Below are 20163 nucleotides of genomic sequence, written 5' to 3'. Positions count from 1 at the left end.
AGATTATCATTTCAGGGTAAGCCCTTGTATCAGTGTGCATGATGTCTAAGAGCACAGATTTTATCATTAAATAGAGCTGGTTCTGCATCTGGCTCTAAATTTACAAGTTATGTTACTTTGAGAAAGTTAATTTATTTTTCAAAATCTGTTTCCTCATTCGTAAATTATGGACATGAATATGCACTTCACAGGAAAGAAATGACAGCCAAAGTGCTCAGCTGGGGGCCAGTGCTCAGTTAATGGCATCCAGTGCTATGGTCATAAGTCCCAGGGTAGAAGCACACACTGACCAGGCCAGTCGATGTTCACCTGGCATAGATGGGTTTACCATGCCACTTCCATAACAGTTGAAGCCAACACAAAAAGAGCACAGCGTATTTTCCTCTGATCATTGACAGTGGGGTTGATACTGAAACCATATTAATTAATTATATTTACATGTAAAGTTCGAATGAAAATAAAAGTTTTTTTTTTTTTAACCTGAGTTTTAGATCCAAAGAGTGGTATAGATAGAATACAAATAAAATGTTTTCCTGTAAATAGAGGGGACACTGAAATATTTTATTTTATAAATGGATGGTTTCATATTTGGGATATTTAAAGGAATTTTAAAATGTAGATATACAAGATGACTTAATTATGTACTTTACTGTGTCTTTTCACATTACAGATTACTTCTGCACCTCACTGACAGCTCCCATCATAAGTTTAGCAAGACCCACCAATAACTTATTTGTCCTAAAACAAGGACTTCTAAGTAGAAGGCTAGAAGAAAATGTAACACCATCTCAAAGGCAGTGCAGAGATGCTGCTTCTGAGGCAAGAGCTTCTCTTATCTTAGTTCCTTTCCCCAAATATCTTTAACCAATCTACTTAAGTTTAGCATTAAAACTGCCTAAAATCCCTCAAGTTACTTGTTTCGCTGAATTAACAATGTGGGGAAGGGACGAAAGGGCAGGATGCAGACTGAAGGACGGTGTGAATACTTTGACCCAGTTACTTTTTTCTTAGCAGTTCCTCCATAATGGCTGTACTGAACTGTGGTCAGAAAATCTGAAGGCAAAGCCACTTTAAAGAAAAGGCTGGTTGAGAATATTAGATGGGAGGCAGAATGACTTCAGGGAAAAAAGCATAGGTTAGAGGTAGCGAGAAGGCCTTGTGAGAAGCTGGCTTTAAATATTTGCAAATTTGGGGCTGGGTCAGGAAAAATGGAGAAACACTGTGCTCTTTGTCTCCCTCTCACTCCTGCCATCTCCATCCCAAAGCTATAAATATAGTGATTCAGTACAAACTCAGTTTTCACAGGTTTGTTTGGGTAACCGGCCTGAGTAAATATCCATCTTATGGATATTTAAGGCAACACCTTAAAATGGATTTTGTTACATAACTCCTAATTGCCTGTTCTCCCCTCTGCTTTTCGGCCATCTCACTGAATGACAAATTTGGTTTTGCCTTTTATAAAACACACTGATAATCATCCAATTCTTAACATAAGTAGAAACAATGGATATATTCATAATTATGCAATTATAAAAATTTGTCCTAGAGTTTTATTAATAGGCATAATTCAGATATATAAAAATATCTGTTTTCTAGAATACAGGGGTGTCACAAATAATATGAAATATTTAATGATCAGAGATATAATTTGGAGGAATTAATACCTTGTCTCAAATTAGGAAAAAAAAGGGGCTGGGGAGATACCTCAGTTGGTAGAGTGCTTGCTTTGCAACCACAAGGTCCTGGGTTCCATCCCCAGCACCACCCGCCCCCACCCCAAAAAAAAAAGAGTACATCAGAAGAAAAAAAATTTAAAGTTCAAAAGAAGGAAAGTTGAAGAATAAATCATTCATAGTTCAAATATGACAAATCTAATAAAAAATTTCCTAGGAGATGTTGTAACTAATTGTTGTCAATATTACATGCACATGTACAATAGTTAAGTGAAAATCCTTAGTAACTTACAAGTCTGCTGCCAAGACTTAAACTTCTTAAAATATATTTCAGGCTACTGAAAATTCACACATTATTACTTTGGGGGATCATGTGAGTTAGAAACCAATGCTATTTTGAATGTTTGTTCAGAGACATCTTTTCCTTAGCCTGAAACATTTTGTACAAATTCATAAACATAGACTTTGCCAGGATTCTTTTGAAAATGGAAAACAAAAACAATAGCAGGGTTAAGAAATTCACATTAACCATAAGAACAGGACATAAATTGTTCAAATATACAATGGGAGCATATGCTGAACCAGATTTTTTTTTTTTTTGTATTTTAGCATAAGAAAGAAATAAAAGCAAAAGTGAAAGGGGAAATAAGATATTTACCATGAATTGTCTTTGTGAAGTAGGAATTGTTATTTTTAAAAGTTGGTATACACATTTTTAGAGGCATTAAAAAAAATCGATGTTTAAAGTGGGGAGTGGCATTAGTATTGATATTTCATGACAGTATTACTAAGAGGTTTTTATGCTATTTGCAAAAGAGCAATCCTAAGAATAAAGTCACTTAAAATGGTGACTGAAAATCTTCAATAAGAGATAATTAATTGAGGTACTAAAATGGAGAGAAACTTGTAAAATATTCTATACTTTAAGGGGAAAATGTACTAACTTAAGAGATTTTGTTGGTGGAAATGAAAAGAAAAAATTTATGATTTTAATTTTAGATATCACATATAAAATTTTTTTTTACTTATTTGGAAAGCAGAACTGTTGTGCAATGGCATGGAGCTGCCCTTCACTTTGAAATGATGTGTGTACTAATGTGTAGGATATAACTAATTTTTGGAAACCGGCTCAGCCTACAGTTGGGTTAAATCTATTTTCTCTGGAGAAAATGACCTCATATATGACTCCAAAGGAAATAATTTCCTGGTAAGGGAGAAAGCCGTTTTGGCACCCTTCACAGTACAATGCCTGTTAATTCAACTCAGTTACAGCTATAAAGGCTGCCAAAGGGCTTGGAGCTTTACATTTGAACTCTCTGAAAGAGCGTTATGCTATAATCCCTGTCTAATACTTAGATTGCTTGAAGGAGGAAGAAGCCTAGGTGAGGCCCTGGGTAGTCTCCTCTTGAAGTAAGCCTGTCCTATGGGATCAAAACCATATTTTCATATTGTGTCTAAGATTTCCAATCAGCCTCTGCTTCTCTTTTTCTTCATACTTTCTCTTCCTCTGTAGTCTATGCAGGCTTATATAAATTTAATCCCCCTTTGATATAGCAAAGGAGATTTTTTGTAATAGTACCTACAACAACAAAATCACTATTATATTATTGTAGTAACTTCTGTAATAAGTGGTTAATAGACATGTCTTCTCATTTTAATATAAAAAACCATAAAATAGGATTTACTTTCATTTTTATAGATAAGGAGATGGAAGCAGAGTTTACATTCCCTTCCTGCAGACACACAGCCAGTAAATGGAATAAATAGGAGTCAAATATGGCTTTTTTGTCCAGAGCAAACATTCTCAGTTATAAAAGATAATAATGCAATCCAAAATAATGCCCTTTAGCAGATCAAAACTAGCCATTCAGATAGCCAAATCATTTGGATTACTGTCATTAACTTTGTGCTTTCTGGAAGTGAGTTCTTGGAAATAATGGATTAAATCCTTTCAAAAAATTTTAATGGGTAACTATAATCTAATACCAACTCCACACATAAGCAAAGACATATCAAGGGCAGCAGATCTATAACTCATTTTATTTATAAAATTTTAAGGGAGAGTTTAAAATACATATAGATGTCTACTAAACTGCCCTGCATCCCAGTCGGTAAGTGATAGAACTGGAATGTGAAATCAGAGAGAATTTCCAAAGCCAGTATCATGCTGCAATACTACAATAGAAGAAAATGTCTTTAATATTTCAAAAAATACCCCAATATACTTTACTGGTATATACTTTAGTTTTATTACAAATAATAATAATTTTGGGAAATTCATTTTACCCAATATTCCAAGAAAAGTGACTAAATAATCGGTGGTAAATATAAACATAAAGTAATCTTACCATGCTTAACCCGTAAGAATCTTGAAAAGATAATTTATTAGTATAAATCAATAGTGTTGTTGCTTTCTTCATGAAGTAAACATTCCAGTATTTGTAATTACTCAAAATATAAACTACTGATAATAGATATTATGCTTTGTTTACTCCTATATCTCCAGTTATAGGGAACAATATATACAGTAGGTACTCAATAGAATTGTTAAATAATCAACAACAAAGAAATGAATTTCCAAAATTATACAGGAGTTTTTAAAGACAAGTCCAGCTAAAGTAGCAGACATTATAAACAACTATAAAAAATGCCTACTACTTTGCCTACGTAATGTAATGTAAAAATCTAAGAAGTACATACTATAAGAATGACATGCAATACCACATGAGACATTAAGCTAAATTTTCACAAAAGAAAGTTCTTTTTCATAATAACACAGTATAAGGTTTAATATAGCAATGGAATACTCAAAATTTATAATTAAATGCCACTGCAGAGATCCCCATACATTTAATTTGATACAGAGAGACCTGGAAGCAGCCTGGGCAGATGTTTTTTATTTATTTATTTAGTTATTCAGGTGACAAAATAGAAAATGAAAGAAGATAATTTGCTTAACTGTTGCCACAGGCCAACTGCATATATGAATGAATATTATTGTTGTGTATTATTTTTATCCAGTAGTGTCTTGACTGTGTGCTCTTGAATAACTTCACCTTTCTTTACGCTTTGGATGCATTGCTATGAGAGGAATCATTGAATCAAGCCAAAACAAAGATTCCTTCCTGTCTGGTTGTCTGTCTATCAAAATACAATTTTAGATATGTAGAGACTGGGTAAATAATTATACAAACAGTGTGGCTGGAGAAAAGTTTAAATTTGGAGAAAAGGTTCATTCTGAGATCCTCATTTTTTTATATAAATACTTTTAGTCAATATGGCAGATAGAAAAAAAAAATGATGGTTAATTAGGCCAGAATATTTTTTCAATTCTGCCACTAGATATAAGGAACTTGGGTAAATGACTTGACCTATTTGACCCTCTGTAAATGAGAATATTAGAGGAGGTAATCTCTATAAAATGAGAATATTTGACTGGATGACTTCTAAATTTTCTCCTAGCTCTATACTACTGTCACACACACACACACACACACACACACACACACACACACACACAGGCTTATATTTTATTATTATAGGGACTTGTTACTTCTAATAGAGAAAGATTTGACTAAATAAAACTCGTGAGCGGCATTTGCAAATCATATTATTCTCCAATGAATCACAAAGGGTTTTACTGGTTAAAATCTGCTAGGCATTAGAATCTTTCTAACTGAAACTGAAACTTATTTAGTGTCCCAGGAAAGCTAGACTGTTAATAATAGTCATGCTTTGAGTGAGAACATGGACTCCCAGTAGTATTTAAAGAGATTTTGCAAATCTAGGATAATATGAATAATTCCCAAGATGGATGCCTGAGCATCTGAATGATTTTTAAAAATGCCTCCTCTTGTTATTATTATTATCCAGTGCAATCATAGTCTATGGAGAGCAGACCCATGAAGTTCCGGAAAGTACCAGAGTGTTCAGCAATTGAGAGGAAAATCATTATTGTAAAAACACGGTTTTCAATAGTCCCTTTTCCTTTTATTCCTTATCTTAAACATGTAAAGTTTTGTGAAGTATAAATGCAGTGTACTCTAATAAAATGTTTTGAGTAATATTTTAATCAATTCCTAACTGGTTCTTAAGCTATGAGTTTTAAGGCAAAATTATAGGAGTTTTTTTTTTTTTATGGTTTTCTTATGTTAAAAGTCATTTACAAAGTTTGATTCAAATACAAATTGTAAGAACTCATACATTATTCAAGGACTAGCACACAGGCACACGTTCTAAACATAAAGACAACAAAAGTAGCATGTTATCTATTGTATTTATCTTATATCATGTTTTTTTCCATGTTCTGACCATTGTTAACTCATGAATGCTTCAGAGGTTGAACATGTATTGACATTTATGTTAAACAATTTTTTTTTCCAATTCAAAGCATTTTTCATAAGTATTTGATGAAAATTTAAAGGAATAAACCACATTTTTAATTTTATGGGTTTGAATTAAAGTCATTTTTTCTTTGTAAGCTATTATTTATGGGGGAGTTGGCATATCATTGTTAAATGGTAGACACTTAAACTGAGAATAAAATTAACCCAACTACAACATGCACCAGGAAGATGTAGAACTTCTTCCTTGGAAACAGGTTACTTTTTCTTCAGGATTATTCCAAATGAACAGACCTAAATTCTTGAGTGGGATTCCCCCAAAGTACACCACACTAGATCCTATTTCAACACAATCATGAAAGTTCAAAGAACTTAGATAAGTCACACCTGAACAACAGATCAAATCACTTATACATAAATATCATCAGAAAAGCAGTTGTTATTGACAGGTTTTCCCAGTGAAAATATACGAAGCCTAAGAAATGATGAGGGGGTTAAATAGAAATTTGATTCTTGTATAAATAACTTAAATATCTCTGGTTCTATCATTTAAAAATCCAACTCATTTCTAATTAGTAATGCACAGAATTGAAATTATGATTAAAATGGAATTATAGATGTAAACAAAACACCTAAAGAGAGTCTAATCTTTAAAAAGTGTAGAAAAATGCTTGTTTTGAATGAATGACTTAGTTGACTTTCTCTGTTAGAAGATGATGAAAAAAAATGCCAAAACAAATTTCTCATTTATTTCATATCTTGTAACATCTTCACATTGGCAGTTTAAATAATATGTATGATACCAAAAATCTGATTGTTAAATTATTCTTATATCCAGATCTATACAGACAAGTTTATAACCTATTCTGCAACCCCAAACTGTCTTTCATATATTTTAAATCAAAGAACAGTTTTACCAAAAGTGACTATTTTGAATTTTAAAAACTCTGATATAAAAATTTTAAAAGTATATTCATTCCTAACTACAACAAACATTAAGAAGTAGCATGCTTTGTTAAAAGTGAAGCTGACCACCAGTGATAGGTGGATAGGTAAGTAAAAGAAACAAACATCCTGTTATCCCTGCTCCTTTCATACTTCAAAAACAAATGGAACAGATTTCAGAGACATTTCCTTTATATAATCATGACCATGATCAATTATGTGTAATTATTCAAAATTAAGATATGACATATACAATAAAGGATTTGAGATTAGAAAATTTTAAGTGTAATTTGTATACAGCCTAGAAAACTTATACATCTTTTAATATCAAAATTACATTCTTTCCTTTGAACTTCATTGTATTTTGATATAAAGCGAGATTTTGATTTTGATTTTCTTAAATCACTATCACTTAACATTTCTGTTTGAAATTTTAGGGAACTGCATTTTCAATCAAACTTCTTTCAAAACCACCATGGTAGTAAAAGTGATGCAGTTTTGGGTCATCTGCCTGGATATTGCTTATTTACCTTCATTTATTGTTTTTGATAGTCACATATTCAAAACTTAGTTGTTTGCATCTAGGGAAACTTTACAATGATACCAATTCTGCAAAGGATAACATCAAGATATACTCAGTTTTGCTTAATAAAAACATATACAGAAAACTATTATCACTATTAAGTAATAGTTAAGTAAGGAAATACATTTCATAGTTAAGGCACAGATTAGAAAGGAATATAATAATGAGCGTAAACTATAGATTTTAAGTCTGCAGATGGTTGCTATTTTAAATAATTCCAATTTAATGACCACAAACAAAGGACTCATGTCAATACTCTAAAGTGAAAGAAAGTGAGGTGTTTTGATTAAATTTGTCTTATCACATTTTTTCCTCTTTAGAATTAAGAATGATATGATTCTAGTCAAAAGAGATGACAGTCAACATAAACATTTTCAGGACCAGAGATGTATGACAAAGATTACCTTGCCCTCTTACCTAAGAGGATTATAGGATAAATGATTTCCAGTCCACTCTAGTAAATTGAAATTGAGTTTCAGAAGGCTCCACTTGCTTACTATGCTAATTTATCTTTCAAAACAGAAAGGCAAGTATTTTATAAAATACATACACACTTCTAATTTTAAGGAATTTCTGTTATAATTATTGTGTCATTAAAGTACTTACTGTTCTGGTAGGAATTTTGGTGTATTTGGTTCTTCGTTTTCTTTCCTTCAGTGTTCTCTTTTTGTCTAAAAGAAAAGCAGCATGTATTGTGATTACTTGACTATACAGAATGCAGAATTATTCAGATTCTCATAAATTTAGCAATCACTTTATTATTTAAGATTTCTCCCTAAAATCTTGCCACATATAGTCCAAATAAAAACCATGTTCATGTATATTTAGTATATATAGTATAATAGAATATTAAAGTTGGTTTGGAGAGCTATAGATTAAAATTCTGTGGATAATTTATATATTGATTTTATAAAATGTAGATCATGAAACTGTTTCCTATACTAGACTGTTTCTGTTTGAAAAGTGAAACAGGCAGATATGCAGATATTAGAGAGTATTACATTATTGTATTCATTAAAAAGGAATCACAAAACTCTTAGTCAATTAAATGTTTTGTGCTGTATCAAGCATTAATATACTTACTATAAATCAATTTTATACATCTTGGGTTACTTTTAAATTTTATATTTTTCACTGGAATTAGGAAAACATCAATATATTATATATATTTGCCTATTTTCAGGGCCTAATCAATGTGTAGATATAAACTAGCATTAATCTAATAGGATATATTGATATGGACACAGACACACACACATGGGTGTGTGTGTGTGTGTATATATATATAAACACACTATAAACCCATCAGGAGTTAGGAGAAAAACAAATACAAACCATTGCACAAAAAGTACAACTTTCAGCTTAGAAAATAAGAAAATGAAATCGTTTCCAGGAATCAATATCAAGAATTGCTTTAATGTAATAAAGATGTCAAGAATTTCTAACTTGGTTTGACATTAGCAACTCATAAACAGAAATTTAACAATTCTAGAGATGAGTACCTCTTGATAAAAGTTCTCATCATTTTCAGTCTTCAAAAAATTTAAGTAGAATAAAAGCCAAGAAAGAATGAAAATTTGAAAGATAGGTTCATGATAGACCTGCTTCTTTGATTTTAAGAGTTCTAGTAGCATCTGTTGTCAACAGAACTACACAAATATTACAATGCCAGCAGCTCTCATTACTGGCTTACACAGGCACTGTGTGGAAAAGATCTGAAGTGACAACTATATTTCCAAAGCTGCACTTACTACATCTGTTCAATGATTAAGCCTCCAAGGTCTGCTTTCATTTTTTTCTTGCTTGAAACTCAACTGTTTTCTAGTAAAATCCATTAGGAAGAACAATGTTAAAATGCATTTAGGTTTGCCTGAGTGCCTCTTAACATACAATTTTGAGCTACAATCAATTTTAGATAAGATTTCCATAGTTTTTGTTTTAATAAAAAAAGTGTCAGTATGCTAAAACTACAAGATTCTACGGGTATGCACATTAAAATAAATAGAGTGGCATATAGCTCTTTAAAGAAATATGAAAAAAACCTGTCAGAGAAAACAAAGTCTTTCTATTAAAAAATAAAAGAGACTACTTGACACTATATATATATTGCATATTACTACTTACCATGGAGCTGACTTCCCAAAGGGATGCTGTGAAAGGATTAAACAGTTTTTGTGACTTATGCTATCTGCAGGGATTTGATTTCATTTTGGTTTTGCATACATATCTATCACAAGGATGAATGGACAACAAGCCTGTTCTACTGTAGGGAACAAACAACTATTTTCTTATTTATGCTTCAAATATGGATGTGTACAGTGTTTTTCTGGTAGCTAATTTCTGTCTCCTTTGTATATAAATTCCTTCTTTTTATTTTCGAGGACAAAGTAAAAATAGCACAGGATAATTTTGCACCTTCCAGCATCTATCTGGCCTTTCAATGAAATAAATGGTCTTACTCACCCAATTTCCTGGTGTTGAGATTTGGTATTTTTATGATTTTGTGTTAACAAAGAGATAACATGAATCTGTTTAGTTAAGTTTGTCTATTTTTCCCTAAACGTTATTTGTATTCATAATCAATGAAGCTAATGATTTTAGTGCTATTTTTATCCAATATCAGAAGTATACTTGATATGGAGAAAAAAGAAAATTACTTCAACAGTGACTAGAAAGCAAATCACTTGTACCTGATGACCCTAATCATAATGCTTTTTATAGAATTAAACAAAAACACAGCATGATTTAGACATTATAAATATTATTACACTTGTTTTCTTGTCATTTTTTGAGGGAACTATTTATTTTAATGTTGAATGTTCAAAACTTCACAGAAGTTTAATTAAAAAGATAACAATTTTCTACAAATTACTAACATTTACCTGCAAGCTTTGCTTTTACATACCTGAAACATTATATTTTGATGAAAATATTGATTTTAATTGATCCTTCCCTAATACCACTAAGGTAAATATTATTTAGAGTTGGTTTTAAAGAGTGCTCTGTAAACTTTGTACCATGGTCACTTGTAATTCCCATTTTAGTCTAAAGACTGGGATGCTAACAGAATCCCAATACCAAAGTTTTAAATTGTCAAACAGTAAAATACAGATCAACTCAGTGTGTCCTCTCTTGGACACCCTCATACTAAAATGACAAAAATTGTGGTACAGACATAGTTATGAAGCTGACTTGCAATATCCTCAGAACAGTTATCACTAATCCTTGGGACTTTATTAGATATCTTTTGGCTTAAATTCTTATTCTTGGAACAACAGTTGGCAAGCAGAGATAACTTTAAAAAGGGACATTATCCAGGTCATTACTGACTGAGGGTAAGCTTTCAAACACAAAAATAAAGTATTGCACAACAACTAAAGGCAATCGCTGACTCAGAATTAGCGGGATTGGGACACAATTAGCTTTTAAGAACATCATTGGGACATTGGAGGAAAGTTGAATATAGGCTGTAAATTAGAGAATGGTATTATATCAGGGCTAAATTGCCTATGTCAGAAAATATTCTGTGTAGGGTAAGAGTATGTCCTGTCCTTGGGAAATACACTGATACATTTTATACACTAAAGTATTCAGGATATGGCACACCATGTCTCCAATTCAGTTGAAAATGGTGCAGAGAAAAATGTATTATCAATATATGTATTATATTGCATTATATATGTGCAGTATGTGTGTGTATAACCCTCCCCATCAAAAAAACCCAAGTTTTATATTATTTATAATACCTAAAACATGCAGTATTTTGCTTAATTCTAAAAATAGAATTCTATAAATAAAATTGAGATTAGGATTACAACCGTTAATGATTTTTTTAGCCACTGTTAAAGCAATAGACCATATACATACAGTGTGTGCATATATATGAATGTGTTTATGAATGTATGAAAAGACACAAGAGAGAGGGAGAGAAAATAAAAATGTAAATGGTGAATCCAGGTAATGGGAATGTTGAAATTTGTACTATCTTTGCTAGTATAAATTTGGTTAGTTTGAAATTATAGAGAAACAAAAATTCTAAAAAAAGAGAGTCTACAAAACTATGTTTAAAACTATTATATTAAAACAAAATGTCTATACCACATTACACTGGACTGTGACCATTTTAGTTTTGTTCATTAAACACAAGATTGTTTTATTCCATCTATAATTATAAAAATAATGATCTTTATCTAGGTAACTATTGGAAAGTATTAGTGGAAAGAAAATGTTCTATTAAATAATATTCTATAAATAAGTGCAATCACTACAGGTACCTATGGTGTTACCAGTAGATGTAAAAAGCAAGGATACAAAAGACAGCCTTTCTTTGAGATAAAGGTATAAGGCCAGAGGATGTTTCAGATAAAGGAATTTTCTGTTTTTTTTTTTTTTTCTTTTTTCTCTTTGTGTCTAAACCATTGACAGCCATTTAGGAAGCTATGTCTACAAGCTTGTTCTGTTCTGATAGAAGAAAATGCTTACCAACAAGGACTAAAAAAAAGGAAGGAGGGTTACGATGAATGAGCTACTTATTTTTCTGTTGTGACACTTTATTATACAAGTCAACAAATACTAAAACATTTGTTGGCAGTTGGAGTTACAATAATCACATACTGGGTTCAGCCATGTTTAACATTTTCATTATACTTAAAATAATTATTTTAGAATGGGGGGATGATAATGAGGCGGCATGGCAGTAAGTCAGGAGAGCCAATATGTACCTTGAAAAGGAGGATGGGAATTAATTAAATGAGAAGCTTGGGGAAGTTAATTGGGACTGAATGAAGATAAGGGCACTAAAGCATTAAGAAATGAAACTATTTTTTTAAAGAAATATATAGCAAAGTCACTGTGCACAGACCTAGGAGAGAATAACGGCAGAAATGTGAATGACTTGAGCAGAATTGTGCCAATGGGGTCCCCTGTGGGCCCCCAGGACCTAGAATGATGCATGCCATGTAAGCAAATATTCATGGAATGAATAATATTGTATGTTGACAAAGTAAAATTCAGAATCCTATAATGTAGTTCTGACTCTGCCTCTATCCAGTGTTTGACCCTAGGCGAATCACTTCATCTTTCCTGACCTCTATTTTATCTGCTGTGAAATGAGAGTGGAAAAAGCTGATTGTCCTGGGTGCCTCCAGCTCTAAACATTTCTGTATACATTCTGTTTATTAAAAGGGGCAATTGTGAACATTTCTGTAGAAGAGAATATCCTGGTATCAGTTCTATAAAGAACCGGGGGAAATAGGAAAGATGAACAAAGGAGCAATGCTCTGTTTCAAGTAATGGAAAATAAGTTCTATTGAAAGATATTTTAATACAGAAGAGAGGATGTAAAAGGCGACCTGTGGTTTTTGTGTGTATGAATGGTATAGATATGCAGATGTAGACCATTTTTATCTGTTCTTTTTATGATAATCAGAGTGACTGGACACATTCCCAGCTCCACATTTACAGTCCTCAAGTGAACAGAAATGGAGAGCATTTAAAAGATGCCATAAAAATGGCAGGAGTTTATGTCAATGTTCTTTGACTACAAGGTCATGGAATTGGGAATGCCCATGTTAGAGGAGAGAGAGCTGAAGGAGTTCAGGATCTATATGTAATTCCAGAAAGAAATGTCAGATTCAGCATCATGTGGCATGATTGCTGCCTGTGTCTTTGTCAGCACTGGCTTCCTCTTACATTATTTTTCCTACAACTTTTCAGGAACTGACATTCTGTAGCACATGATTCACCAACTATGTACTGGAGAGTTCAGTTTTCCTGTTTCACCTCTGCTGGTTTTGGTTTTGTCTTTTCAATTTGACATGGTCCCATACCACACATTTGTGTTTTCCAACAGAAAGGTGATATTTAAAAAGAATAGATGCTCAATATGCACTCAGCAATAGATGGAGAGGGGCAGGAAATACTCTGATCTCAGAAAAGGGACAGAAATGCTGATGGACAGCTGCCAAAAATGACTTCACAGCCATCAAGTCTGACTGGTGATCCTGGGTCTTCTGGGATGTATCTGTCTTTCCTTTCTTCTCCATGTCATATTCTTCTAGATGTTTTAGGGAGGATGGAGTGGGCCATGTACTCATCAATGGTGCTCAGATGTTTAATGAAAATAGTCTAAATGGTATTAGAAGCATCAGAAAATATGAATTGAAATCTGCATGCTATTTGAGTTTGATCCACTGCAGACATGAATAGAGAATATTTTCTCAGCTTTATAAGAAGAGTATGTCATGATTTTATGTTCAAAAAAGATCTCTGTAGTATACCCCCATAAGGAAACTGGAGGGACAGTGACAGCAGAATTGGTGTCTCTGTGGGCAGGGAGTGATGGTGAACAGAGAAGCTACAATGAAGAGGAAGAAACAAGGGACTGGGAACTCAAAGAATTGGTCCATTTTCAGAAAGTTTTGATTTTCTATGGATTCTAGTTCTCTAAAAACAAGAGACTGTGGAGAATATTGAGAAGAAATAGTACAGTGCTGCTGACTTTATAAAAGAAGGAACCAAACAAATATCTTCACAAAGTACCCCAAGGTAGTTATTTCAACTATGCACATTTTCTGACAGGACAGGCAGAAGATATGGGTGACATGATAAAAAATTAAAAGTTGATTCATTTCTCCTAACTTATTGGAGGATAGGTATTGAGGGTTGGACAGCAATTGTCCATACACAATGAGGCTAAAGGAGAGAAAATGATTTATCTAAACTTGGTTTGTCCCAAATTCAAACCCAGCAATGTGACAGTGAAGGGTAAGTAGGGTTTTCTGACATGGCATGAGATCTTTATAGTTTTGTGCTGATGGGCTTGTCTTTGGTGATTTGCTGAATTCTGAGTTTAGCTCAATCCCATACACTCTGATGGCAGTTGTAGGAAGGTTCTAAGTTTGGAAGCATAAGGCCAGCAGGTCAGACCTGTAGCCTTGAGGAAATGGTCTTTGGTCCCCTCTGTTGTATGTACATTGGGGAATAACTGTAAGAAATGAGCAGTATCTTATGTTAAACTTGCCCTTAGGACACCATACATCTTCATTATATTTGTTTTTCTTTAAGACACTGGCTTTCAGGTAACTCAAAAGGGTGTATGACTATAAAAGACAATAGATTATTTCACAGATATCCAGGATCTTTATATTCAGAAAAATCTGCCCTCTTCAAGGGTGCATTGCTGGAGATTATATATATATATTATATATACACATTTATATATAGAAGCAGTTTTTAAAAATTGTAACTGCATTTAATAAGCCACATTCAGCAGCTTGCACATTTATCACATTCATATTTGAAAGAAAATCGTAATATAGGTGTTAAATATCTCTGTTTACTTATTAGCAAACACAGTTCATAACTTCCTTGGAGTTGGTATGTGTGGAGTCAGGTACTAAATTCAATTCTGTCTGTATCTGAATCCTATTTTCCCCCTCACAACTTGGTCTCAGTTGAGCTAGAATGAACTTTGAGAAGGTAGGAAAATTATCTTCTAGATCTTCCTCTACTACTTATTGTATCACATTGAAGCATTTCATAAATTTTCTTCAACTTATTTGCTTCTTCTGCAAATGGGGATAAAATAACAACATTTACTGGCAGGCAAGTGGCTAAGGTAACACATTTATTGAGGTATCTCATTTATTAACTCATTTACTGAGATTTCTAAAAGTAGTTGAAAATATCTAATCTCTGAGCAACAAAAATCTTAAAAAAGAAGACTTTCCAAACAATGTACAAATATATAAACTTCTTTGAATTGATCAGACCTTCAGAGGCTTTGCCTGAACATTATGATTTCTATATTAAACAATTCCAAAATCAATAAACAGGCTTCTATATACGTGATTATTTCATATTGTAGGATTTCCCTTAGTATATGTTTATTATAATATACAGAAAACATTTGTTATAGTACTTTTAACTCCAGGATGTCTATTTTTATGTAGTTCATATATATTAGGGAAGAAATAAAACTGCATGGTCATGGAGATCTAGAGATAAATTTTCTCTTAATTAAAATCTACAAAATATGAGTGAAAATTTGGGATGCTGCAAAGTACTAGATGGGTAAAAGACATTCTGTGACAACTTGGAATCATAAATGTCCACGTTAACTGAGAGAGCCACACATTCAATCCTTTAAATTATTGGAAATTGGAAAATGATATCCTAAGTGAAGTCCTCAGAAGCAAAGTTGTTCTCTAATCATATCATACCTGCCTTTTTCTCCCCCAAGGCAAATATAGAAACTAGAATTCCTCTTCCCTGAGGTGGGTCATCAAAAGCACATCACCTTTCCCAAAGTCAGCCATAAAATCTAAAAATATTTCCCCTAAAATTTCCCTGGCTTTTCTGTGTGAAGTTTGGCCACAAAGACATTCTCTGATGTATTTTGATTTGCAGGTCATGAGACACCCATTCCAGAAAGAGTCCTGGCCCCATACCTGAAAGAAACCCTGTGAATAGAGGCCACATAGAATCTGAAGACAGATTCAGATTCATACCTGATGGGTCCCCCCGGATTAATTACCATTAGACCAACCATATTTTTACATAGCTATCCATTCTTCATCTGACATAGGAATGAAAATGGAGAAGTTTATACTCCAGAGTCTTTGTGTCTTCCATTTGAAGTGTCACACAAAGCTATGAACAAATCAATTTTTATTTTTTTCCCTGTTAATTTATTACTAGTTTATTTCAGCAGACTCAAATATTAAACTTTTGGTGGAAAGTTTGAAGTTGCTTACATAATGAATACATTTCTTAATTCCAAAAGTCCTAGAATAAACTTTTAAGCATTTACTTTGGATCAAACCAACTTTAAAAAATAGTTCTGAGATTTTGATCTGAGGAGTTGGAAATAATCAAAGAATGGAATGGACTTTTCACCCTGAAACTGAGTAAATATGAAGTTACAGTTTCAGAACACTGGGACTGTAGACTATCCAATGGATTGTCCAGGCAAACAATCAATGAAAACCAATGATAGAAAGAAAGGACCCAAGGTAGGAGGGATGCTAAGAAAAATGGTTGCCACAAATAAGAACAAACCAATTATTTATGATAAAGTTTTTCTTTTTCTTGCAAAGGCCATTAATACAACCATATGAAGTTCTAAGTCAATGACTTATTCAGAAAAGAATTCAAAGATATTCTTTAAAAAGCTCTAAATGTGTTGTAGAGAAATGGAGAACATCTAATAAATCACACAAGGGAAGTATAGTTAAGTCATACTAAATTTTCACTAGAAAAAGCAATTGGGTGCTCTAGCATTTGAGATTTGTGGGAGAGTTCAATACAATTTCACTTTAAAATCAACACTATTTTAGTTAGTGTAGAAAAGATTCTCATTTCCCCATGAAATGGTATAATGAATAGAATAACAGCAGATCAGGTGAGGCAATAACATGGATGAGCTGTTCTCTCAGCTTCCACTCTTTGATCCTCTTGATATCTAATGTGAATGGCAACTAAATTTTCACTGACAAAAGAATATGTTCAGAGAAATATTAGACTAATTCCTCAGAGTAGGCAAATTTTGGAGAGATAAGACTAGGCAGGATTATAAGGGTTTGAGTTCTTGTTCCTTTGATATAAAATTCGATGGTAGACCAACCTTCAATTTGAAATTAAAATTTCTTTTAGCATTACATACATAGCAGAGAATCTTTGCTGCATATTTCAGTGTTGTATTTGCCATAGAATACCCTAGGTAATTTTGTTTTTAGACATACATTAAGGCTGAGTCATTTTTTTAAATAGGAAAGTGATTTTTTATAATCAATTACATATCCTTGAAATAAGGGATAATCAGAAAATAATCATATAATGATTCATTTTAACAAACTTAAATGAAGTCTATGAAATACCATCAACCACATGTGGATTTTTAATTTTACTAATAATTTTCACATGAACTAAAATGCCACTAAAATAAAATCATTTAAATGCTAACTATGTTAAGAAGAGTAAACTTGGTCAGCAGAGATTGATGGGATGCTCCAACTATCTTCCAGGTTGAATACAAATCACAGTCTTATTTTTAACACTGGAGGCAGCCTTGTGTGAAGCCACAGTTCCATGTCTACACAGGCAAATCCCAACAAGTTTTCTAGGGTACTATTCTAGGAGTTGTGTGGTACAGTCATAGAAATGAAATGATGTATCCCATTTGTGTACAATGAATCAAAATGCAGTCTGTAAAATTTTTTAAAAATTAAAAGACAAAATTCCCTGTGAATAAAATTCAAATCTCATACACATCACTTGGTGCATTATACTGATACTTGTTTTTGTTGTTATACATGGTAAAGGAAGCTCTCCAAAAGAACCTATCTAATATCTCAATTCACAGTACCTAGTACATTGCTGGTTATATATGTAACTTTAAATAAATGTGTGTTGATTAAACTAGTGAAGGATTCAGTCAGTTCTCTTCTCTACACAGCATCTTCTAACTATGAACTTATTTTTCTCTTCAGTAGTATTATGGAATCATGGAGATACAATTAGACTGAGTACTAGTGATGCTCTTTTTTATGTACACATGATTTTGATTTGATTTTTACAGGATATTTAGCTATTGTGCAGGACATGGAAATCACTTTTAGTTACCTTCTATGATATTTATTTATATTTACAATCTGTATGATTTCATAAAGGCTTACACAGAACTTCAAAATTAAAATATGCTTTGTGACCATCAATTGAAAAGAAAAGGAGTGTGAGAAATAGTTTTCCATATGTATGTATATATTTGATGTTTTCCATGAGTAGCAATCTCATAAACACAGTATTATATCTTTTTCTATACTCTTCCCCCTTTTCTCTCTCCCAGTCTGATTGCTATCCTTCAAATCTTAGACCTTTGCCTTTAATTATTCACTTCTCTTAAGTTTTATGAAAAAGATTTGTGGTTAATTCTGTGATATATCTAACATGAAAGTTATATAATATGATTAAAAATAACAAGGAAAATCACCTGAATGGGAAGTCAAAGCTGAAATATTCGTGGTTTAAGGTACAAACCACAAAAACAAAATTGTTTATTTCTGGCAAAATATTACAGATTACTCACAGTCCGAAGAAGTTGTTCCTGTGTTGCAGTATTCATGCTTATTTGTTAAAAAGAAACAAACGTCAAAAAATTATGTTAACATGGAAGACCTGGTGAACATAGTAGGTATATTCTATTGCAGCCTCAAATTTTACAATTGAAAATTTCAAAGTAAACAAAATAAAAATTCACATCAAACAAAATTAAAAATTTTCAAATTTTTATTTAAAATCAAAAGTCAAGCATTTGCAGGAGGTATAAAATTTATATGCTACTTTTATTAAATCAGGAAAATGTTCCTATCATTGATGTTTTAAACAAACTTTTAACACAGGTGATAACTGGCATTAATAGTTGATATAATTATAAGCAGCACTAGTTTGTTAATTTTTTAGTTTATTCAGATTTTATTGAAGCTATTTTTAATAGATTTTATTATATAAATCAATCTTTAAAATTTAGGTGAGTGCTTATTCTGTACTTAATGCATACATGCTTTATTCTTTCTGGAATTTATGTAAATGAGAAATAATTCCAGAATTTAGATGGTGGTTATTGGAGATAAGAATTGAAGCATATTAAACTCTATTATGATATTATGTATAACTAAGAAAAACTCGAAATGTTTTATCTAAATTTAGTCATTATTTAAAGAAAATATAGGTATACTACTAGGAAAATTAGAGCTGATAATATTACTCTACTTACCACTTAATTTAAACACAAAACCACTTTAAAGAGTATTCTGTTGGTTCATAATAACTGTACATAATAGTTGGATTCACTGTGACATGTTTCTACATGCATATAATAAAAAAAAATTAAGACTAAGGCAAGGATCATAAAATCTTAAAATAACTTTTTGTTCCTTTTATTCTGTGATAGACTTACCAAAATAATTGATTCAATCTATTCATAATATTTATTCATTTAAAATACTTTACTGATAAAACACTTTGCATAAAGTACTTCCTCCAAGCACTGTTTGAAATACAAAAATGAGAAGTCTCAAGGAATTTTTTTCTGCTTTCAAGAAATTTTAATCCAGAAGATGAAACATAGAAGTTAAATCTATTGACAACCCTACTTGACTATGAGTTCTCTACTCATACCAACTAAAACTCAACAGTAGAGCAAAAGCTCATTAGGGCATACAGTTCTTGGAGGATGATTATTTTTTCCCCTGAATTTTAACAGATATGTGTTTCAGTTAGAGGTGTCAGACCAAAATTATGCAGAAAGAAAAAGCACTGGGTATGTGTGGATTCTAGACAATTCATTGGTGTGGGAGGAGAATGAGGTCAGTATGGGAAGAGGAGAGAAATAAGAGAAACAGGTTGGAAAAAAAAAAGACTGTCCCACAGAAGCAAATGCAGGTTTTTCAAGAGAAGATATATGTAGCAAAAGAATTTACTAGAATTTATTTGAATAGGCAAAATTTTATTTAAATTTGTGGTATAAGATTTGAGTTAAATAAAATACTATAAAACAGAACTTAAAATGTGAATTATGAAATGTATAGCATATTTGGTCAACAAACACTGGAATAAACAC

At 32.1% G+C, this 20163-nt stretch overlaps 1 protein-coding gene and 1 long non-coding RNA gene across 3 annotated transcripts in view; both read right to left on the bottom strand.

Moving 5' to 3' along the window:
* Nucleotides 1-8232, bottom strand: part of SYT1 (synaptotagmin 1) — a 344348-nt gene extending 336116 nt beyond the window's left edge. For both annotated transcript variants that reach the window (XM_079141181.1, XM_079141182.1), the window contains exon 1: nucleotides 8151-8232. The gene's annotated coding sequence lies outside the window, so the exon portion shown is untranslated. The remainder of the gene's footprint in view (nucleotides 1-8150) is intronic.
* A 1436-nt stretch (nucleotides 8233-9668) lies between these two features.
* The window catches only part of LOC306661883, a 192893-nt gene continuing 182398 nt past the window's right edge, over nucleotides 9669-20163 (bottom strand). The window contains exon 3 of the long non-coding RNA XR_013764001.1: nucleotides 9669-9694. This is a non-coding gene — a long non-coding RNA (uncharacterized lncRNA). The remainder of the gene's footprint in view (nucleotides 9695-20163) is intronic.

The sequence above is a fragment of the Sciurus vulgaris genome (assembly GCF_902686455.1).
Source record: "Sciurus vulgaris genome assembly, chromosome: 5".
Lineage (NCBI taxonomy): Eukaryota > Metazoa > Chordata > Mammalia > Rodentia > Sciuridae > Sciurus > Sciurus vulgaris.
Note: the sequence above shows the minus strand (reverse complement) of the source record. Positions and strands in the feature narration are given on the sequence as shown.